This window comes from Sturnus vulgaris, chromosome 7 (genome assembly GCF_052056855.1).
Source record: "Sturnus vulgaris isolate bStuVul1 chromosome 7, bStuVul1.hap1, whole genome shotgun sequence".
NCBI classification, from domain to species: Eukaryota; Metazoa; Chordata; class Aves; order Passeriformes; family Sturnidae; genus Sturnus; species Sturnus vulgaris.
Window position 1 is genome coordinate 26,682,346 of NC_142249.1, and position 21,113 is coordinate 26,703,458.

The 21,113-nt window shown below is 42.3% G+C and overlaps 1 long non-coding RNA gene across 1 annotated transcript; it reads right to left on the reverse strand.

Annotated features, from left to right (window-relative positions):
- Positions 1 to 14,876: 14,876 nt before the first annotated feature.
- LOC148223223 (uncharacterized) lies at positions 14,877 to 16,671 on the reverse strand. The gene is made up of 2 exons (XR_015804708.1): positions 16,506 to 16,671; positions 14,877 to 15,026 (listed from the first exon to the last, which is right to left on the reverse strand). It is a non-coding gene; the product is annotated as an uncharacterized LOC148223223 (long non-coding RNA).
- Positions 16,672 to 21,113: the final 4,442 nt, after the last annotated feature.

The following is a 21,113-nucleotide window of genomic DNA, read 5'->3' on the forward strand; positions in this document are numbered from 1 at the left end:
CATTGAAATGATGACTTTGACTCTCTTTGTTGCCCTTTGAAATGAACTAGCAGTCCAGTTACCATGAGATCTGTCCCAAAGTGGTAGTCCCTTGGGCTGTTCCCTTGAACTATTTCTGTTCCCATGGTCCTGCAACAATGATTAAGGGGAAAATGAGGATTGAGAGAGTCAGGCAGAAGCCAGACAAATCTGCTGTGAAACTGCTTCAGAAACTATCAGTCGTGTGAAGAGCAGAAATGACTGAGCATGGATTCTGAGGCATAATGTTATTTGGCTGGAGTTTCTGGTGTTTAAAAATAATGTTTTCCCTGCTGTAATTTTTCCCTTCAGAAGGTTTCTTTTCCCTCTACCCTAGTTGCCTATTTTCCCAATAATAGTAGGAACACAATACTTCTTTCCACCCTCTGTCAATTTTGATCAGTGCATAGATTCAATATTATTAGTGGGTGACTGACAAATGGAGTGCATGGTAACTCCTGCTTGCTTGAAAAAGAGTACATAAGAAAATTCAAAGTGGTCATGGAAGAACCTCTCTGGGACTCATTTTGGGAGGATAGATAAAAGGGGCCACTTGGGAGGGAGAAGCAGCAGGAGCTGAGGTTTGGATACTTTTTACTGGTTACTCAACACCCAGATGTTGTGCCTGTAAGGAAAATTGTTTCATATTTCAGCATATTTCTACAAATAGAGATTCTGACAGCTTCCACTTTTTTCTCATTTTTAGATGATGCTCTAAGACCAGGTGCTGCAAACCTTTTGGAATTAACTCCATGGAGACCCCTTTCCCAAAGCAGAGGTATTCCAGCTGTGATAAGACAACACTGACGTTCACCTTCACCACTCAATTTGTCACCCCTTTTGCTCAGAAATGAGGACTTTCATCCCTTCCTTGTACACAGTCCTGGGTTTCACCCCGAGCTGACTGTATTTCACTGCCAGACTAGCTGCTCTAGAGGGATGAATGCTTCCTTCTGCTTCATCAAGAAAAAGGAGCTTAAACCATCAGAACTTGATGAGAAAATTCTCCATCTTTTCTGTGCATTTCTCAGCTGTCATCACTCTGCAAAAGACCATTTAACCAATCTGCAGCAAGACCTTTGAAATAACAGCAGGGAAGGGTCTACCTGATGAGCCCTTGTCCCCTGCTGAGCCTGTAGCTGTTTGGGAACAGCTGCCCCAGAGCTGCTGCACCTTCATGTATTTCTTTGGAAAGAGGGAGCAGTGTTAAAATCAGGACTGGTGATGGAAAAGCAGCAAAGAGCTAGATTTGCAGGGAAGCTACAGATGGAACTCTCCAATCACCTATTCTGTGTTAGGGGTTTGCATGGCTGGGAAGTACAGAGACAGATGGTCTGTATCCCTTTCCCCACTCCTCCAGTCCTAGGAGAAAGGTGAAAGAAAGAGGTCTGCAAAGCAACAAAGTCGTGATTTAGCAAGGCCAGAAACTTGTGCAGCAACTCTGTGAGGGCTCATGCAAACACACACACCTTTGGCTGCTGGAACCTGTTTGGCTGCCAGAGTGGACATGAGCCAGAAGACCAGGTCACCCAAAAAAAGCCAAAAAATAATAAAGAACCCCAAACCAACAACAACAAAAAACAAGAAATAGCACACAGTACTCCTCCAAAATAACAACAGAATCAGCCCTATGACAGACACGTTAAAGATAAAGGAGCCTCCACCAGGGATGTATTTGACCTGGTGTAATTAATTCACTTTTGTAAGAGTTGCCAGCAGGGATCTCAGATTAAAATCTCTCTCCTGCAGTAGGAAGCACCTCCAGGAGCTCAGCATCTCCCCTCCCTTCCCCACAGTGTGAAGTACCATTCCAAGTCCCAGTGTGAGACTTGAACCTGCAGTGACCTCCTGAGCCCTGCAGTGAAGGATGTATGAGCCAATGAGTCATGTTGACTCTGGCTTGAATCTAAATGGGCCTCTTCTCTCATACCAGAGAAACCACGTTCACACAGCCACCAAAGCTCCCTGTATCGGATAACCCTTAATGCAGCAGTTGGGTGGTGCTTGTTGCTGTCATCCTTGCCAGGAGGGAAGGGGTGAGCAATGGGGTGGGGATGTCAAAACCCAGTTAATCCAGAAGTTACATCCTCTCTGTAATTTAGGGTGCAGGAGAAATTGTCATCCAATTTGAGCAGTAGAGACTAAACTAGCCCTCTGGTTAATGAAAATGATGACTTCTCTTTCTCTGTGGGTGGTCTTCTATTTGTAGGGAGAGAACAAGGAATTGTTGTTCAACACATCTTTTGAGAGGTCACTTTTTACTTGCCTATCCTGTACACAACAAAGTCACCTTCCAGGGTTTCTTTGTGACATCATGGAGGTACCTTTGGGTCTTCCAGATTGCCTCCTGCTGTGGGCTAGATAGCAAAGTTGGTGGCTACTCTTGGCTCACCTTCTCCATGCTCCTTGCAGATCTCCAGATCTCCAGCTTCAGATCTCCACATCCCCTCTGCAGGCATTGCCTGAGTGAAGCTGAAGAAAAGTGAGATCAGACAATCAAGGTAAGCTCCCACAGAAATCCTTGGAAGTGAGAGTAGGAGTTTATGACCAAACTGGCAATATTCCTGGACCTTGTCTGGGGGGCAGCAACTTTCAGATGAGACCAAGTGAGCCTCCCAGTCATAGATGCTGTGAGGGGGTCTGTGACTCACTGAGCAAAAGGAAGGAATGGTTATTTCCTGGCAGGATGCCAACTTGACATTATGTAGAAGTGATTTTTACCTACTACTGAAAAGCAGGCTACTCTCAGCTGGAAGGAGCAGCTGGTCTGCAGGACACTTAATCACACTTCACTTGAGGTGCTCAGGTGGTTGAGAGTGTAATGCAAGATAACACTCCATGTCTGGGTAGAGCATTCTGTATCCAATTGTAAATACAGGCTGACGAACTCCAGTTACTCATGCTGATATTTGCCAGGACACTGACCATTTGAAACAGAGGTTATCCTCTGCCTGATTCTCTCTATCTGCCTGATAACCAGCAGGATATTTATGCTAGAATATTTTGCTTTTGCCTGCCTGCTTGTCTTTCTTTTGCAGCTGAACAAAGAAAGCATTGTTTTCATGATATCAAAACTGATTTCACATTGATCAGCTTAAGTTACCAGCTATACATCAAGGGAAATATATATCAGCCAGACCAAAACCTACTTTCTCAACTCCTGTACCCACCCATTTCCTGCCCCCCAGAAATATGTCAGCATCTACTCACAAGCCTGAACGCTGCCTGATGCTTTCTGTTACCTATTGACATCCTTAATGGTCTGCAAGGGAATGCAAGTTGGTATTGATAGGAAACCTGAGAAAGCAACAGAGAGATTTACCTGTCATGAAAACACTAGTTTTTCGTTTCCTTATTCATATTGTGGTTCATTGGGCTGTCATGTAATGCAAATAACATTCATGGCATTAGCTTGTACTTAAAATAAATGCTTCCTGTGGTTCTTACATATCTCCATTTCATCATATAGCACCTGAAAGAAAGAAAAAAAAAGGAAGGCAAAACCTTCACTGCCTCTTGTACTCCACTGATGCACATGTTTGTCCTGCAGACATGAGTGCGTGGGCTGCACAGCTGTAATTCTGGTTTCTGTGTACTGTGTCTTTAAGTATGAGTAGGCAGCCTGCCTGTAGGGCTGGGATGGTGCAAATCTGGAAAGGCATTTAAGAGAAAGGAGAAGGAGGTATCTTTTGCAATGTCATTCCTGTAGGAAAGCACAAGATAGAACAAATTCAATGGGAAGCAAGCCCTTCAAGTGAAACCCAGGTTCAGTGTTTATCCAGGGGGGGTGGGAATCATCAGATGAATTTCCCCCACTAGGGCTGTTCTCTGAGGAAACCTCTGCTCCAGGAGCTGGCTCTGCTGAACAGCCAGTTGGATGACCCTTCTTAAGGCTGGCTGTTTCTGTGGCCAGCAGCCCCATGGTGGAGCAGGGTGGCTGACACTTTGCACAGATCTTCTGACCACTGACAGCCCAACTGGTGGGTATCCAGCCCACATTGCAGTCACATTCTCCATGCTGACCTGCAGGAAGTACCAGACTGGCGGGGGCTCCTTGGCTGCTCCCCTACCAGGCACACACTCCTCCCCTGTGCTCTGCAATTTCTTCAACCCATCAGTGCTAGGGAGTCCTCTGCAGATGTTCTGAGACAGCAGTCTCTAAGGAAGTTAGTCCACACCAGGGCAAAGAGCAGTTTGAGAACAGAATTAAGCACCCTATAGCTTATAGTTCCATCACACTGTTGGCTGCAGCTCAAACTTAAAATGCCTGTGCTCGGGTTTTGAACAGGCTAAACTTGGAATAACTCTTGATGGGATGGACTGTAGCCTAAGGCATCATCTACAATTCCCACTTGTGCAGATGCACGTGGACAAGAGCTTGGGCCCAATTTAAGGCAATGAGCAAGTTCCTTCCCTGGCAGTCAGCCTGTGTCCGTGCCCACGCGCATGGGCCCGGGCCCATGCAAACATACCACAGTGCTTCCATAGACACTATTTGTATCAGTTACACTCAGCTCCTCTTACTTTATATGATTTCCAAACTCTCCATACCCATGCTATTATTTTCCTTTTTCCTTTTCTTTCCAAATGGAGAAGAAGGACTTGTCCAGAATCCAGCAGCAAGCCAACACCAGAACTGGGAGAGCAACCCAGCCCTTCTGACTCCAATGCCGCAGGCTTCGTCTGCTAGACAGGAGTGCTGGTCATGTTTGAATAATGACATTATCTCTGCTAGACTAGTCAAAGCCCAAAAGTGAGTCATTTTGTTCCATCATCTACTCCATGAGTTTCAATGGGTTGCTGCATATGTCTCTAGATGACTGGAGAAGTTACCTATAACATAGGATATTTTCCGTTCCAGTTATTGGTGCTTGGGGTGGGTTTATTTTGAAAACCACAATTTAGAGAAAAAGAAAAAGAAGAATTTATCAGATCCATTGAGCAGATCTGCAAACATATTGCTCACTACTATATGATTATTTGTTGCACGCACACATGGTCATTTCAAAGAAACCTTAGCATTAGAGGTAAAACGTATAGATCATATGCACACTGGTTAGAAATGGATTGCTGTGGTGCTGTGCTCTACATAAACACGGAATGACATCAAAAGACTGCCTGGTCATGTTTGTTATATGAGATTTGGGCATATACTTGGAATCAGTGCTCATACAGAGGTCAGCGAGGGACAGAAGACGCTAGCTGGTTTTGATTACTCAAAAAATAATGGCTTATTAATATGATTTAAGCATATCCACAGGAGAAGACACAGATGTACTAGATTATTTAGTTGACTCAGTCAAATATTTAGTTGACTCTGTCAGAGAAGTAGCCACAGTGTAAATCTCTCTGCTCCTTTCATCTCACACAGCAGGAATCAGAGTTGTGTGTTTGTCAACAGGGGACTGAAGCCATGAGTCAGCATTCAGCAAATGCTTCTAGTCCTCTACAAACAGTTATTTTACCACTTTGCAGTTTTAGATAACCTTCATGGAGGCAGAGAAATGCAAATAATTTTATCTTGGAGCTTAGGGCTCCAGGAGCAGTGGTAGACATGAGTTTTTGGTGTTCCTTACCTACAATAGTAGAATTTTATAGCCTGTCCTCTTCAGATAAACCTGTCCTGCCATTGGGACACAATGAGATGTTGTATCCCTGTTGTATTCCTCAGCAGGCTCCTGAGCTGCCCAGAGGCAGGCAAAGTCACATTAGAATCTCCAGGACATCCACCTCAGCCATTGCAAAGGACCCAACTACAGGTGTGATTTCAGCTATGTTTGTCAAACCTTGGGACTTTGCAGAAGCTGCACCATGTTGGCTCCAAAACACTTTGAGGGTGAAAACCTCAGAGATCTCGCTGCCTTGCAGCTACTACATCACACATGGAGACTGAGTCTCTTCTTTGCATTTTCATGGCTCTATGACTCTGATTTCTATTTGTCTGTGGTCATAAACAGAGAACCACACTCATTCTCTTGACAGTGTTGAATTCCAATATTCAGCTCATGACTCAGGGACGGGTGAGGGTTTTTACACTTGTCCTGTCGATTTTCTAAGACACCTTCCTAAAGAAGTATATTCCACATGTCTACCTTTGCTTCTCTACTGCGAGGGTTCAAAGGCCAGCACATGTCAGAAGTGATAAGACCTCTATCTAATGCTTGTGCTCATGAATTCCCTCTCTTCAGCCAAATTTCCCAACTCCTTTGTTTATTTATTATAATTCCCCCTGGTTCAACAATGGAGCTGGATCTTGCAGTAGGTCTTGCACAGCTTGAAAAGAAATTTTGAAAGGTTTGTTATTTTATGCACTGCAGAGAAAGCAGATCAAGACCTCTGTAGGTGCCTGGAGTCAAATTTTCCTTGTGCCAAGAGAAAGAAGAAAACACATTTAAAATTCTGCACTCTATGGCACCTGCTCTGAAAGGGAACATTACTTATAAAAGCAGTCCCAAAATTTGTGCCAACGGTTTTTCAAATCCCTGCAAAGACATTAACTATACTACTACAATGAGTGACAGATCAGGGAGATAGAAAAGAGAGAAATAACACATTAGTTTTGCTTGTTTTCACAGACAAGAATCTTGTGTATAAAACAATTTGTCCTGAGAATAAATCCTGAAAAGAGAGGAAGTTCCTAGATAACCTTTTTTGCTAGTCCACCCTCAAACCTGAGGAGACAGTATAAGAACATGGCACTCTCAGACTTGTCCTGAGTCTGACAAGGCAGCTTCTTCTTGCATGGCATGACCTTGGTCTCTCACATGGGGCTGTGCCTCAAACTGACCTTTATGGGTGGGACTGTGAAGAGAAGGGGCAATGGGTTCTGGAGTGCTTTAATTCAGAAACTGCCAGGCTAAATCCAGTTCATACCTAGAGGTGATGAAAGTGATTAGAATCTAAGGGCTGCTCAGCAAATCGCTGGTCTCCAGTTCCCTTCCTTTGAGATGACTGTACAAAAAACCACCTTTCTTGCTGGCACTAATTCAGATCTTTTCTGCCAGTGCTAGGCCTGGGCTGCATGACCTGTTGTGCCAGTAAAAGCTGCCTTATGTCAGCACAGCCTTTGTCCACATACAATCCTGAGGCCTGGAAGGGGGTAAAACTTTGTCTTTCTCTTAAGTACCACCTAAAAACACCCAACCCTTTCCTGGCACCGTGCCACTGGTGCAGATGGTGGACGCTGCATTTTCCCTGCCAGTTAAAACAATGCCAGAGCAAGTCTCCCATAATCCCCTAGGGTCCTAACCATTTTCAAGGTCTGATCACATCTTTAAATATCACTGCTTGGAGCAAATGAAAGCCTTGTCACAAAGCTCTCATCCATGCAGAGCCTGATCCCAGCTCCTGCTGTGCACTAACACGTGTCTGTGCTTCCTCAACTAGGGAAGCACTTAGCTCGATACAGAGAGGAGCCTGGGTCCCAAGTAAAATGTTTTCATCATAGACAGAGTCTTACAGACCTGGTATGATCCAGTGTGAGAGCAGAAATAAAGGCTTTCAAAGGGGCTGAGGCTGATCAGGTGATGGAGCCAGAACTCCAGGCCAGGTCTGTGTAGGTGGAAAGGGGGAACTGTGAATGACCATGCTGTGTCAGCCTGAGCAAGAAAGACAAGCCTTGTCTCTTTGGCACTCCTGATCACCTATTGCCAGAGATGCTCACTGACACTGAAATTTAGAAACTGTTTGCAAGCTTTCCTAAACACCTTGTGCAAACTCCCCTGTCGAGTTCACAGAAGGCAATTGTTCCAGCTGCTTGTGGAACCTCAGCGTTCTGCCTGTGATAGAATCTGGGGAAAAAATACAGTCATTGATGGTCCTTCATTGCTTCATTCCTCACCTCGAGTGAAAAAATTACAGGTGCACAGGGAAAAACCAGTCAGACAAATCTTCTGGTGTGGGGTTCCCAGATCAGTGGGAAACACTATAATGGGAAGAATGGAAATCCACTTCCAGAGATACTGAAAACATGACTGGGCAATGTACAAGAGTAGGAACAAGCATTCATTAGGGTGAAATGGCTTAACATAAGCTTTGGGAGTGATATGTCTTAACATGAGCTTTGGGTTTCATCAGGTATTTTTGCCCTTGAAGGCATGATATCTAAATAAGCAAGGATGAAACTCCTTTACTACCAGATGTCCAAGGCTGACTCTAACACAAAAAGCCAATTTAGCAAGCTAGAACTGAGCTCTGAGTTAGGTGTCCCAAAAGCATTAGAATGCAGGTATTGAGACATTTTGAAAGCACCAGCCTTTCCTCTTAAAACTTCTTCACATCCTGATGCAATCCTAAAAGCCTAAAGCCCAGATAAAGAAATGTATTTTAAAAATATAACAATCCTTCCCTCTGCCCATCCAATTGGAAGGAGTTTCCTTTTCTAGAACACTTGTCACATCAGAGGATGGGAGCTTGTGCATGCACAGGTAGGGTGGGACATTTCTTGGCAGTCTTTTGTATTTCCAACAGGTTTGCAAATGACAGTAGACAGTTTTTCTACTGTTTTGACTTTTCCCCAACTTTGAGTATTTGTTAATTTTATTTAATACTGTTACCCCATTTTGTATCTGTAAGTGGTATGTAGGGAAACAAAATGAGGAAGAAGAAATGTGTGTGAAATGTTCTGATTTCTGGGTAAAAAGCAATTTTTCTCACTTGTGTCATGTTTTCTCTTCTGCCTGGATCTGTCAAGAGCTTCCTCCAAGGTCTCAGCAGGATACCAAACTTGCTCAAACACATGTATGAGGTGAATCCTTTACTGTATGTGCATGTGTATAAGTGAATGTTTGCAAGAGAGGCCACAAAGTGAGCACCATTTCAAAAGCCCCTGTTTGTCTTGGCATCTCTCTCCTCTCCATTTTTGTTAATTAGTTGACGAACTCTTGCTTGTGCCTGATGTCCTTCCAAATGAGAGGAGCCTTCAGCCAACTGTGCACCATTATTCAAACCTTCAGTTATTGCTCTGCAAAAGCCTCTTCAAAGCCCGGCCTGCTGCCCCTGTTTCTGTTTATCAAACAGCTGTGTTGAGGTTGGCTGCGTTCGGTCAAGTTCAAGGAGAGGAGCTGCCAAAATTGTGAGAGGGAGCAGAGGAAAGTGAAAATGCCTCTCACCTCACAGGGAGTGAGAAAAGGGAAAATGGCAGACGCTGGTCCAGGATGCTATAAATAACCAGTTTGGCACCACTGCACAAGAAACAGCTTGGCTAGCCCTCTCTTCTCTTCTCCTTCCCCACTGCGTTTATTATGTATTTAACCCTCTGCAGCATTTACTTAGGGAGGAGGCTGTGTCAGCCAGAAGACTTCTCTCCAGGTAACCCTTTGCACACTACATTGATCCCCACCATAAAAAAAAGCAATGGACCTAGTCTGGGTCAAGGCTCCTTGGCTTTCAAGTGTTTACTGATGCAACAAACTCTCAGGCAGGATCACATCAAGTGTAAAATTAAGTAGAGGTTGAAAAGTGTGTTTCAGTCCCTTGATTATAATAAACCCATTGAGATAAGTGAGTGGAGAGGAGGAAAAACTATCAGTTTTTTACCAAAGGGAATGTGTATTGAGCGAGATGATGGGCAGACCTTATTGCAAGACACATGAAGGTATTCCTTCAGCTTAGTTTTGGCAGGAATTGTGCAAAAACCCCAAGAGTCTTTCTCTAGAAGTGTGGATGTTAGGAAGGGGCAGTAGCTCAGAGATATCCAAGTAGGGGAATGGAATTAACAATTAGAAGAATGCTGGGAAAGGGCCCAGGAAAACTTTTCAAGCTCTCTGGAGGTTTTGGATGTTTTGCCTGTTTTAAGATGCTCCAGTGTTTTCTCCAGTCTGCAGAGTGTTTCTTAGTTTTGAAAAAATGCACTCACCTCCTCCACAATGTAAAGAACTTTAAATCAAAAGAGATTAGTGTCATATCCAACAGTCCCTCTGAGCACAGATAAATGTGTTGTGTTTATCTGCCTTTGGCACCAAGCTGGCCCAGGCAGAGTGATTAATACCCACCTGAGGCTGAGGGATAAGCCCTGTCCTCCAGTCTTTGCCTCGGCTGTGTGTTGGGGAACAGAACCACAGAATGTGTGAAAGTAGAGACACAGCTGGTTTGTAGGGAGCTTCTTAAGCAGAATGCACTTTGTAGCAGTCCAGGAGAGAGAAACATTTCATAGCAGATATTCCTAAAAGGCAAGATTTTCAAGGAGCCCTTCTGGCAAAACCATTTGTTTTCTTAGTTTTTTCAAGAAACCTCTTTCTGAGTTTCCCCTCAGAACAAGTTTTCTTCCATCTCTTCAAGTAAGTTAGACATCATCTGGATCTTTACTTCAGGTCCAAGGCAAGGCTCCCAGCAATGTTTCCATTTACTGACCTCTCTCCCTCCTTGTCAGCACGTTGAAGGGGTCTTCCCTAGGTCCCTTTGTTCCAGATCTCCCTGACCTTGGCTGCCTCTTAACAAAGTCCTTGGACCATCAGTCGCACACTCTCTCTCTAACTTGATTTGGCCAGCTCTCTCGTTTTCCATTCCCCTCTGGTATCCTTGTCAGTCTCCCAGATAGCACTTTGCCCCACTCCATTTGTCTGCCTTCAAAGCCTCTTGCTATACCTCTTTTCTAATCTCTTCAATATCCCTATCCCTGTGTTGTTCTGTTTTGCACAAAATCTAAAGCAATCCCTGGAAATAATAATCTGCTCAGTTTATGTTTGCCTTGTTCCTAGAACAGGCTCTGTACAAGTGACTGTGTTTATTACCAGTGAGGAAAAAAGGGTCCAAAATTTTAGGCACTTCCCTGGGTTCAAGGTGGAAGATCTATGTTTCAGGGAACACCTATGTAAAAACATGTCAACTCGAAATACTCTTTGAATGTAGCCCTAGATCACTTTCCTTCTCTCCCGTATTCAACAAGAACTTATTACTCATAAAAAACACAAGAATGGCCAAGCCAAAGATACCAGAACCCTAAATACCATCTTTGAAGTTGGTCATAAGATGAGGTTTACCAAAGGAGTAAGAGAAAGAGAGGCCACAAGGAGTGTTTGTATCTTTGGATGTGCCTTTCAGCTACTGGTAGCACAGGGACTGATGAAATAGCAATAAGCCCCGTCAGTGGAGTAAGTAGTAGAAAGCAACTGACCATTAAAAATGCTTTCAGAATACTGCTCTCCTAAATTAACAACTTACAGAGGGCTTTTACTCTTTTTGAATCTTTTGGTAGTAGTTCTTGAAGATAAATTTATCTCAAGAAATGCTTGATTGAAAAGAGGTTGTGTATCTCTACCTGGGAGACTTGGAGTTGGCATATGCACCTGATACAGAAATGAGATATTAATGCCAGCTCAGGTGCATGAGAGCAGGATTGAAGTTTATTACACAAAGTTTCTTAGAGCCCTGCCAATAATTCTGCCTGGACCTGGTGAGGTTTTCTTCAAAATATCTTGTTTGACTCAGAGGCAGCCATGATGAGAGCTGATCATTTGGGCACATGAACTTACAGTTCCAGAATAATGTCTGAAGGACCCTCTTTCTTAACTACGCCATTTTATCTTTTAAATTTTTTCATATCCCTACTATGGCCTAGCTGCAGTGAAGACAACTGCTAAATTCAGTAATTTGACATTGAAATTTTCCCCTGAGCAGAAAATCAGAAGGTGGCCATGCAAGGGGAAATTTTTTGTGCAGTGCCTTGCTTGAGCATCCACTATTTTCTTTTGGGGATACTCCCTCATTTTCTGGTTTCATTGGGAGTTTTTGGTAGCAAGCAGATTGCCTTAATTCAGATGCTTGTGGAATTGAACAGCAGAGAGAAAAATGCCAGGGCTCAGACCTTTTGCTTGAGAAAAGTGAAACTTCCTTTTGATATATTTCTCCTCAAAACGTGGTATTTATTTAACAGGCTCCCTGACTGACTCTGGAAACCTGCTATTTTGACTCAAGAACTTTTCTCAGTGAATTATATTAGATAAATATAACCAAAGTGTGTGATTATGTTGGGTCGATTAACTCCTGATGTCAAAACGAAACCATTTCTTTGGCTCTGTTTTCTCCAGCAATTTGTCACTGGTTTATGTTTAAAAAGCCCCTCCCTATGCCTGAGTGATGGAAACTTTGAAAACCCATTAAATCTTTCATCTGCAGTTAATTGTCCCTGATGTTGCACACTGCACTTATTCACAATCAGACTTTTTCCCTCTGCAGACAAGGTGCTCTCTGCAAGACCTGCAGTCAGTGCAGCACTGCACTTCTCTCAGCATTTTTCCTGCCATGGTAGAACATGGATTACAAATTTCAATTTATTTTGCTTTTCTGGAAGAGCCTGAGCTAAATCCTGCAATGTGCTGACTATCTTCAGCTCCCACTGTCAGCAGGAGATCTCAGAGGAAGAGTGTGTGTGTGTGAATCATGCCTTTTCCTGTATTTTACAAGTTTTAAACTGTGGTATTTAAACTCTGTTTCAGACATCTTATATGCCACCCCTGTCTTGTTTGTTCTTCTGTGAGATTAAAATAGCATTTCTGTCTCTCTTTTCCCTTTAATTTCCCCAGCATGTCTAGTAAGACAACTTCTGCATAGTGAATGGTTTCTTACTGTGAATACATTCTAGTGCCACAGTGGGATAGTCTTCCTAGAGAGTCATGGTCGTACCAAATTGCCTACAAGCACTGAGAAGTGCTACTACTTCCTAACCTTTGTAAAAGTGGCAAATATCATCACAAATACCAAACTATATTTCATGTATTTAATATATGGTTTTTATATATGGAATTTTATATTTCATATTTGGAGAAGGAAAAATAAAATTTTATGTTTTAATTTTTTTAAACTATAGAGCTTTGGTATTTGCAACAAGTAAAATGTATGTGGGGTTGGGAAGGGTGAGAAATCAATTTGACTCAGTATTGCAGCAACCCAAAAATTCTAAAGAATGGAAAAATGGATTAGCAATCTCTCTAGTTCTGTTTATTTCTAATCATTAATTTGCTCTGATCCCTATACTTTAGGCTTGATGATAGAAGTCCACCTCAGCAAAAGTTAATTTTAATTAAGAAAATTTCCTGGAGTATGAGTAGGCCTTGGGTTAGCTGTTGGAACTTTTCCAGGCATGACCCAACCTACCTGCATTTTCTGTAGGCATTTTATCCTACAAAGAAACTGCCTGACAATGTTTGCACTGAGGAACAGAGAAGTGACAGCAGCAACACAAGATTGTGCTCAAAACCAGGAGAATTAAATAGACTTTAGTAACTCAAATGCTCATCCAGATTCCAAAGTCTCCTCACAGGATGCCATCAGTAGACAGCAACCACCTTCTGACAGAAGGTTAAAGATGTTTGCAGACAGAGTCACTTTCTGCCACTGGCTGACAGAAGCAGAAAAAGGAGATTGTGGCAGAAGGAAGTGAGAAAGAAATTATACTTTGTCTCAGTCCTTTGACCTCAGAGATTTCCATGTAATTAAACCAGGAATATGGTTCCCAGGGATTTTGGGAAATGAATGGCTGCCAAAGCAAATACCACCCCTGTGACACCCTCCCTCCCTCCCTCCTTGTAAACAGTCTGTAATCGCTTCATAATAGGCTGCACCGATGGGAAATGGTGATTAATACTGTTTACCACTAAGAAACCCCTGTTGCTTTTTAACCAAGGAGTCATTAGAGCCAGGTTATACTATGGATGTAGGACTGCCTTCCTTAGGAATCCCAACTCAGGGAGTGTACTGCCTTCAGTTACTACTCTGTGATGGGATTAAGGTGAATGAAGCAAGGAGTAGGAGGTTTCCTGCTCTCTGTGGCACTTCCCTTCATAGCTCCACAAGCTCCTTAGGGATTAGGGAACATTTGCAGGAGCAGAGGCAGATACAGCTTTTTCATTTGTTCAGTGCTCACCAGTGAAGATTCCATCTCTTCTGGTGTCTGTTGAAGACAACGACACAGAACATTTCTTAATCGACATTGTAAACTGGGGAACTGGAAATAAAAGCCACTTCTTTGGTAAAATATTTGAGTTAAAGAATGTAATAGATAAAAGAGGGGTTTTTCTTTTCTGTGGCAGGATTAAACCCAGGTTAACTGGGGAATTAACTGGCTGTGACTAGAACCTCATGGAGCATAATCTCTGTGCCCTGAACAGACAGAAGGCAAATTTGCTCCAAGATCTCTTCTAGTGCCAGTGCTCCTCCAGGCAAGTAAACTCCTGTTTCTATGTGTCATATCAGCCCTTAAGAAACACTCCTAAGCTGGGCTGCTTGCTCCGTCTCATTTTTCCAAATCAGTAGGATTCAGACTGAGCTCATGGAGAGAACCAAACAAATATGTTGTTGGAAACACCATCACAGACTCAGACAGGTTCCAGTCTGAGGCAGGAACCAGGAGCTCAGTCTTGATTTGTGCCCAAGCAACCGTGATGCCAATGGAAAGTATCCATCTGCTGGGACGTTAATTGCAGTTGCCTGCTCAGTGAAACTTCCGTGAGCGCGTCTTGTGAGAATGCTGAAATGTCTTTAAAGCTCTCAGTGACCATTAGAACTCATAGGGTCTTACTTCCTGCATAACACTAAACCACAAAATTTTGTGGGGAAATCCCCTCTTCAGGCCCATAACTTCTCAGTGAGAGTTAATAAATCTCACGATGGCAGCATTTCACCCTTGCAGTAACACGTCTGAGGGGAAATGGCTCACATGGTATCATGTGCCATCTCTTCCTTCTCTCTCATTCTTTTCTTTTTTTAAAATCTCTTTTATTACTCTGTGTATGTGTGTGTGTCTGTGTGTGTGTGAGGTGAGTAGGGAACAAAAATGGTCCCACACATCTTTTTTACCCCACACCTTCTGTAGCACTTTTCTTAAATGACGCAATTGACTCGAGCCACAATAGGAGAGCAGCGGTGTGCAACATGATGAAATACACACAAGATCAAAGCTGAGATGGTTCCGAGCCAGAGAGTGGGAACGTGGGTCTGAACTTTCCCAGAGTCTGAAGGAGCTGGTTCAGCCCATTGTGAAAGTTCTGGGTAGATTCCAGGTGCACATTTTCCTAAAATGTGGAGATATTTAGATCATTATCTCTCATTTGAACTTATTACAATGAAACATCTTCTCTGTTCACTACATCTATAGCTGGTTTCATGATTTTATTATACTTTTTCAAGAGACTTTTATGGCAGTGTGTGAATGGGAACATCATGTTTAAAGATTGATGATGCATAACACAAGGTGAAAAGGGGTTCATAACCTTACATGGGATCTTACTCCTTTCTGGCAGCTCCAGACAACACAGCAGTGTCTGCCCAGCAGATAACATTTCTTCCAGCAGCTGCTATGAGAGAGTGAATTCCTAAGGGGCAGTAAGCCAAATCCACCTCTGTGAATAACAACCCCTACCCATTCATTAATGCATTATGTAATTAACATTGAGAATAACATTATGGGAATTAAACTTTTCTTAACGGTCTCCAGTGGAAGTTCTTCTTTTCATGGATTTATAGCTTTGTCAAATTTTAATTATTTGGACTGAAACAGTCCACGTTCATGCTCTGCCTCAGGCTGGCATTTTTTTTTTTTTTTTTTTTTTTTTTAGTGGAGGGATTTTTTTTTGGTGGGCTATTTTTTTTTTTGGTAATTAATGTTTTAACAGTCTGGCCATTTCTGAAAAAGGAGATGGAAGAAAATAGATTACTCTTCTAAACCAGACATTTTTTCCCTAACTGTTTTTCTTGAAACAGTGTAAAATCTTAAGGCTTTCAGGAGGAAACCTGAGAGGGAATGAACTGGGAAAGAAGGAGGTGCTGTTACACTGGGTTGAAGCCCATGGACATGGCAATGTGCATATGGTCCAGACACCAAAATCTCTGCACTTCTGAAAAGTGCCAGTCTGTTCTATAAACTTTTTACATGACAGGCAGATGATCTGAAATCCTAAACAGAAAGGCATAACCACAAGAAACACCAGCAGTGTAGGTGGTCACAGCACTATTTGTTCTTTGAGCTATAGAAAAGTGCAATGAGCTGCCAGCCTCACAGAAGGTCATGGTTGTTAGTCTCAACTCAGTTTTTCAGTTTTCCATTTAAGTCAGCCCAATATCATTGCCTGTGGGTACATATAGAGACCATTTACACATTTAAAAGTAAGATTGTGGAAAGGTTTTCTAAAAGATGTGTACAAAGTTAGGATCCCTTTTAAGATAATATGCCTTTTAGAAATATTGCACACAAAATCTAAGTGATTGATTGTGTTGAGTGTACTTGCTTAAGCCACATTTCCTCTTAGAATCAGGAAGAGGAGCCAGGATTTTGAATATCCATATATTTTTTCTGGCTATCAGAGACATGTATGTATCACATCTCCCTTTAACCCTCTGTTCTTGTACAGTAATAACATACTACCTCTGCCAGTTGTTCGTTCAGTTCCCATGGCAGGTAGCAATGTGCATCCAAAGGTAGTGGGATTTGGTTGATGCATGAAGTTCATGCCCACCTCCCCATCCCACCTTTTCCCTTACCAGTGTGAACTTACCTGGAGTAATTAAAGACCCAAGTCTACTGTAGGGTTGGCTCCAGCTTGTCAAGTTTGCCAGGCAGCATGGAAAAGAACTCTCTGAAATGCTGTCACATCCATCCTGGGTTACTTCCTCAGCATGTTATCCATGGGCTCCTCTTTCAAGCTGCTGGTGACCCACAGCCACTGTCTGAAAACCATGAGGAAGACACTCCCAATAGAGGCTTGTTCCCTCTGGTGTGTTTTCTTATAGGAAGACTTGAAATAGGAGAGGGAAGTGTTCCAGACTACTTCAAGAGTGCTTTTGTAAAGATGCTTATTTTAGAAATATTTCTTCTCTTTAACATCCTAAATTCCTCAAATCTTACTCTCTGATAAAGCAAATGTTTGCAGTAGCTGAAAATAGCTCTATGCCAAGTTAGAAGGCTGGGACTAGAAAGGGTCACACTTGATTCTTCCCATGATTTCCTGCCACACTCCCCAGTCGGTGGAGCTGAAACCTCACAAGAGGCCTTTCTGCAGATCTGCAGTGACAAATGACAGTGCAGTTCTGGAGGGATGATTGCACACTCAACATGTTTGCATTCCCCATTAAATCAATCAAGGCCTTTTACCAACCAGGATGTTGTAGTCTCTAACCTGTAGATTCTACTCCAAATTCTGCTGTATCAAAACAGGTGCAGCTTCTTTTTTTTTTTTTTTCCAAAACTGATTACCTCAGTTATTCACTTTATTATATGAAACCTAAAGACAAGATGAAGTGCACTAACTTCTGGCCACCTGGCAGTTGCAGCTCAACCATCTGAAATTAGAAATTGATGATGGTTGCTTTGTACGGTTCCATGGGAAGATTTATGTCTTTATGTATCCGGTGCTGATGGAATAAATTAAACTGGGCATGTAGAAGGAATAAAGATTTACTCAGCATTTGAAAGCTGGCTTCAATGCCTCGTGGCAGAGTGTGGCAAATATTCCATAGACATGTAAATGTATCACACTAGTAAAGGAATCCTGGGTAACTTGTCCTCAAAGCTGCAGCATTTCACCCCAGTGCCCTCTCATTCCCAGAAAAGTCTTCTAAGCTGCTGGGGAAAAAAATTCCCAATGCAGAAGAAAAACCATACTGGGCTTCACAGATACTATCAGATTTTAGAGATGGACATAAAATAAGACTAAGCCTCTATCCCATCCTTCTTTGAAGATGAACTATGTTGCCCCAGCCAAGCAGAAACTGGTTTTGATTTGCTCCACAATTTGCTTTCATGGGAGAAATGTGTTTGGCTGAAATCTAAACTGGAAGGTTTTGGGTCCATAGGGCCAGAGACTCTAGGAGGAGCATGCAGGCAGTGTATGGTGTTGGAAAACTGCTGTGGCTTTCCTTGCAGACTCTCTGGCAGAGTCACCTAGACTGCACTGTGCTTACGCCATGCAGGGCTTTTCAGTAAACATATTGGCACACTGGTATTATTTTAATTTTAATTTTGAACAAGGGACTGCTCAAGGAAAGAGACTAGACTTAAACAGATCATCTTTCCTCCAAGCTTGCTGCCAGCAGGAAGAGAAGTTGGTTTTCATTCATGCCCATTTGGCAAGCCAGGTCTGTGACTTAGCCTAGATTTTGTGTTCAGAGCTATGTACGGGATTTTAGTCATTCTTCTTGCACTGCTTGTACAGCATTGGTCACTTTTGCCCAGACATTCCCCAAGACATGAAAAGGACATCCATTTTGCAAAACTGTCAACATTCCAAAAAAGTCACCTGACACATCAAGGAAAGGAGGAATTTAATAACCATGTCTTGCCCAAAAAAATGTAAAACAGCTGAAGGTATGGCAGGGTTTTTTTCTGCATTTTACATTGAGTCCATTCAGAAGCTTTGGTCCCATGTAAAACTTGAACCTTAAACATGCTGCCTCATGCAAGAAATTTGCTATTTGAGACTCCTTGTTGCAAATACATTTCTTTGTCAATGATTCATAGCAGGTTCCTTCTTGGATGACTTGCATTTCGTTTTCTGCTTTCAAATGTATATATTGTGTGAGTCCAGCTGTGAAGTCATTGAAATAAATAGTCCTTTTCCCTTCTCTGTTCATGGGCAATTTGTTGCTGGGATTTATATCTGATCTGATTGGGCAGCTTGGCCAAATGATTAATTTTAAACTCACTCTTTGTTAGGTTCTCTCTAAATTTACTAGTTTCCAGCCTGAAACTGGTTTCATCCTTTCAACACAAAACTTGTAGAATTGGATAAGCACAGGATTGAACACAAAGTCAGTTGCTGGAACATTTAATGAGGAGCAAAGAGAAAAGGAGTGAATCAAAGGGAAATTGCTGATTAATACCAAAGTGTATGCATAAAAATACATGTGTATGACTCATCCACAAGAGAAAGAGAGACTCCATATAAATCCAACTTGCTCTCTAAAAAGTGAAAAGTTAAAAGTAGGACTCTCTTGGAAAATCTACTAACAATCACTTAGATGCATTCAGATCAATCTGACTCCCACTATCTGCTGAGGCTTTGTGAGAAATGCATTGAATTCTCCTTCCTTCCACCTTAATTTTACAATCTTCCTGCTCATAATGCTGCTCCTTAGATATGTCAAAAGAATGCAATCTGTGCTTAAGGACCAGGATCTGCCAATGCCCAGATCATCCATCCAGTGTCCTTGCTGAAGAAATAATAGGGACAAGGCAACATGAGGCAGACTTTAGTCCCACTGGAGGGGTTATCACAAACTTTTGAAGACCACACGAACTTTGGAGATAAAAGCAGAGACTATAGCATGGGTTCACGAGACTCAGTTGAGTTTTAAGATTAATATGAACTTGTCATTAACAAGCTTGCCCCACTAATAATAAAAAAGTATACTGGAAGAACAGATTGAAGAACAGATCTATTAGGTAGACTCTGCTTTCAAGCCCATTTAAGTAGCAAAAGTGCCAAAAGACAGCTATTGGAAAATATCTTAATAACCTGGTAATTTATTATGACAATTCTTAGTGAATCTGAGGAAGAGGAGAGCCAGGTTTGCTGACTCTTAGACTGCTCAATGAGTTTGGAAATTTTTATCAAAATGGGCATTCTCAGCCTTCCCCAGTCAGTTGTCTCACAATTCAGGAAATGGTATAGCTGGAGAGTGGCATCAAAGCTAAAGGGACAGGGAGAGGAAGAAATGAGGGACATGACATGACATGACATGACATGACATAAAGCAGAAAGCTGTCCTATCTTTTAGAATTTAGAATCTGCGTTTTAGAGAATATGCAGGTCTTGTCTGAGGACTGTAATATGTCTATTGCCTGGCAGTAGAAACAGGCAAACTACTTCCATGGAAAGGCCATGTTCAAAGAAGAGGTCATGTGGTCACAATATCTTCTCCTTCTACCTCTTCTCAAACAACTCAAATGGAAATTTTCATCAAATCTGGAGATGTCATCCTCCAGTGACATAATTTCTTCAGTTGTGAGGTGACTGCACATATTATGGGAGGTAAGAGACTAATAAGGGCTTACTTCTTGGCCAGCAGAGGCTCTGAGGCTCTATTCTGAGGTGAAGAAATATAAAAGGTGGTGCAAAAGTCAAATTGTCTTGTTTACATAAGAAGCAAATACTAAATGTGATGATGAGGTGACTGTGACAGAACCTTTCTTATAAAGTCATTTTATTGGCTATAAGTCCTCAGTGAGCCTCCAGAACTACAATGGGTATTTGAGTGAGTATTTGAATAGAACATTTACATGGAGGCTTAATCTCCTTTTATGTCAGAATATAGAGTTAGTCATCTCAGAACAAGCTGAAGGAATGCATAACATATATGGCAAAGGGCACATTCTGGTGTTTGTCCCAAGAATAAGCCTCACAAAACTACCAAGTGTCACTTTTCCTGCAATTTGCTTTGTTTTAATATTATTCCATTTTCCCTTGAGCCATCCTTGAGCTGACATTAACGGGATGCACTCCATTAACCTCCATGAAACCAAGGCCTTCAAAGCTCTTAATCTGACAGTGTTTTACTTTACTATGGGGTGTAAATCAGCTTTAATGCCAGGACTGGAGGCACTGTAATCTAAGCCTGGAAAAGTTAAAAGGGTGTTGCAATGCATGTAAAATCTATATGAAATAGAAGGATGCTTTATTCCCCTGAAGGAAAGAAAATGCTTTATTGGGTAAGCACTCTGATGTTCCCTTGGAAAGGCTGGTGGTGGTTTTTCCCTTTTTTAAAAAGGGAAAAAACAAGTACAAATTACTTCTGCTAGGAAATACCAGCCAATAATTGGTAGATGTAATTCTGCAAAGTGTTAGTGGCGAAATCTTTCTGCAAGATGCATCAGGCCAGTTCCTTCCGGGTAACCCAACCAAATCCCACAGCACAATGCTGCAAACCATCCAGCCTGTCTCCTGCCTCCTGCCTCAGAGGATGGCTTTCATAGGAAAGCATTTCTCTTCTCTCACCCACCTCAGAAACTCAGCTCCTGCCACTAAATGGCCAAAATGGTTTTGAGATATTCCGTTAAGGCCCAAAGCCACTGACCTCAGTGCTACTGAATTTCAGGAAAGATGTCCCTTCTGGTTTCCCTTCTCTCGAGCAGTCTGAGCTCAGAGGCTGTAATTGTGGGTTACAGG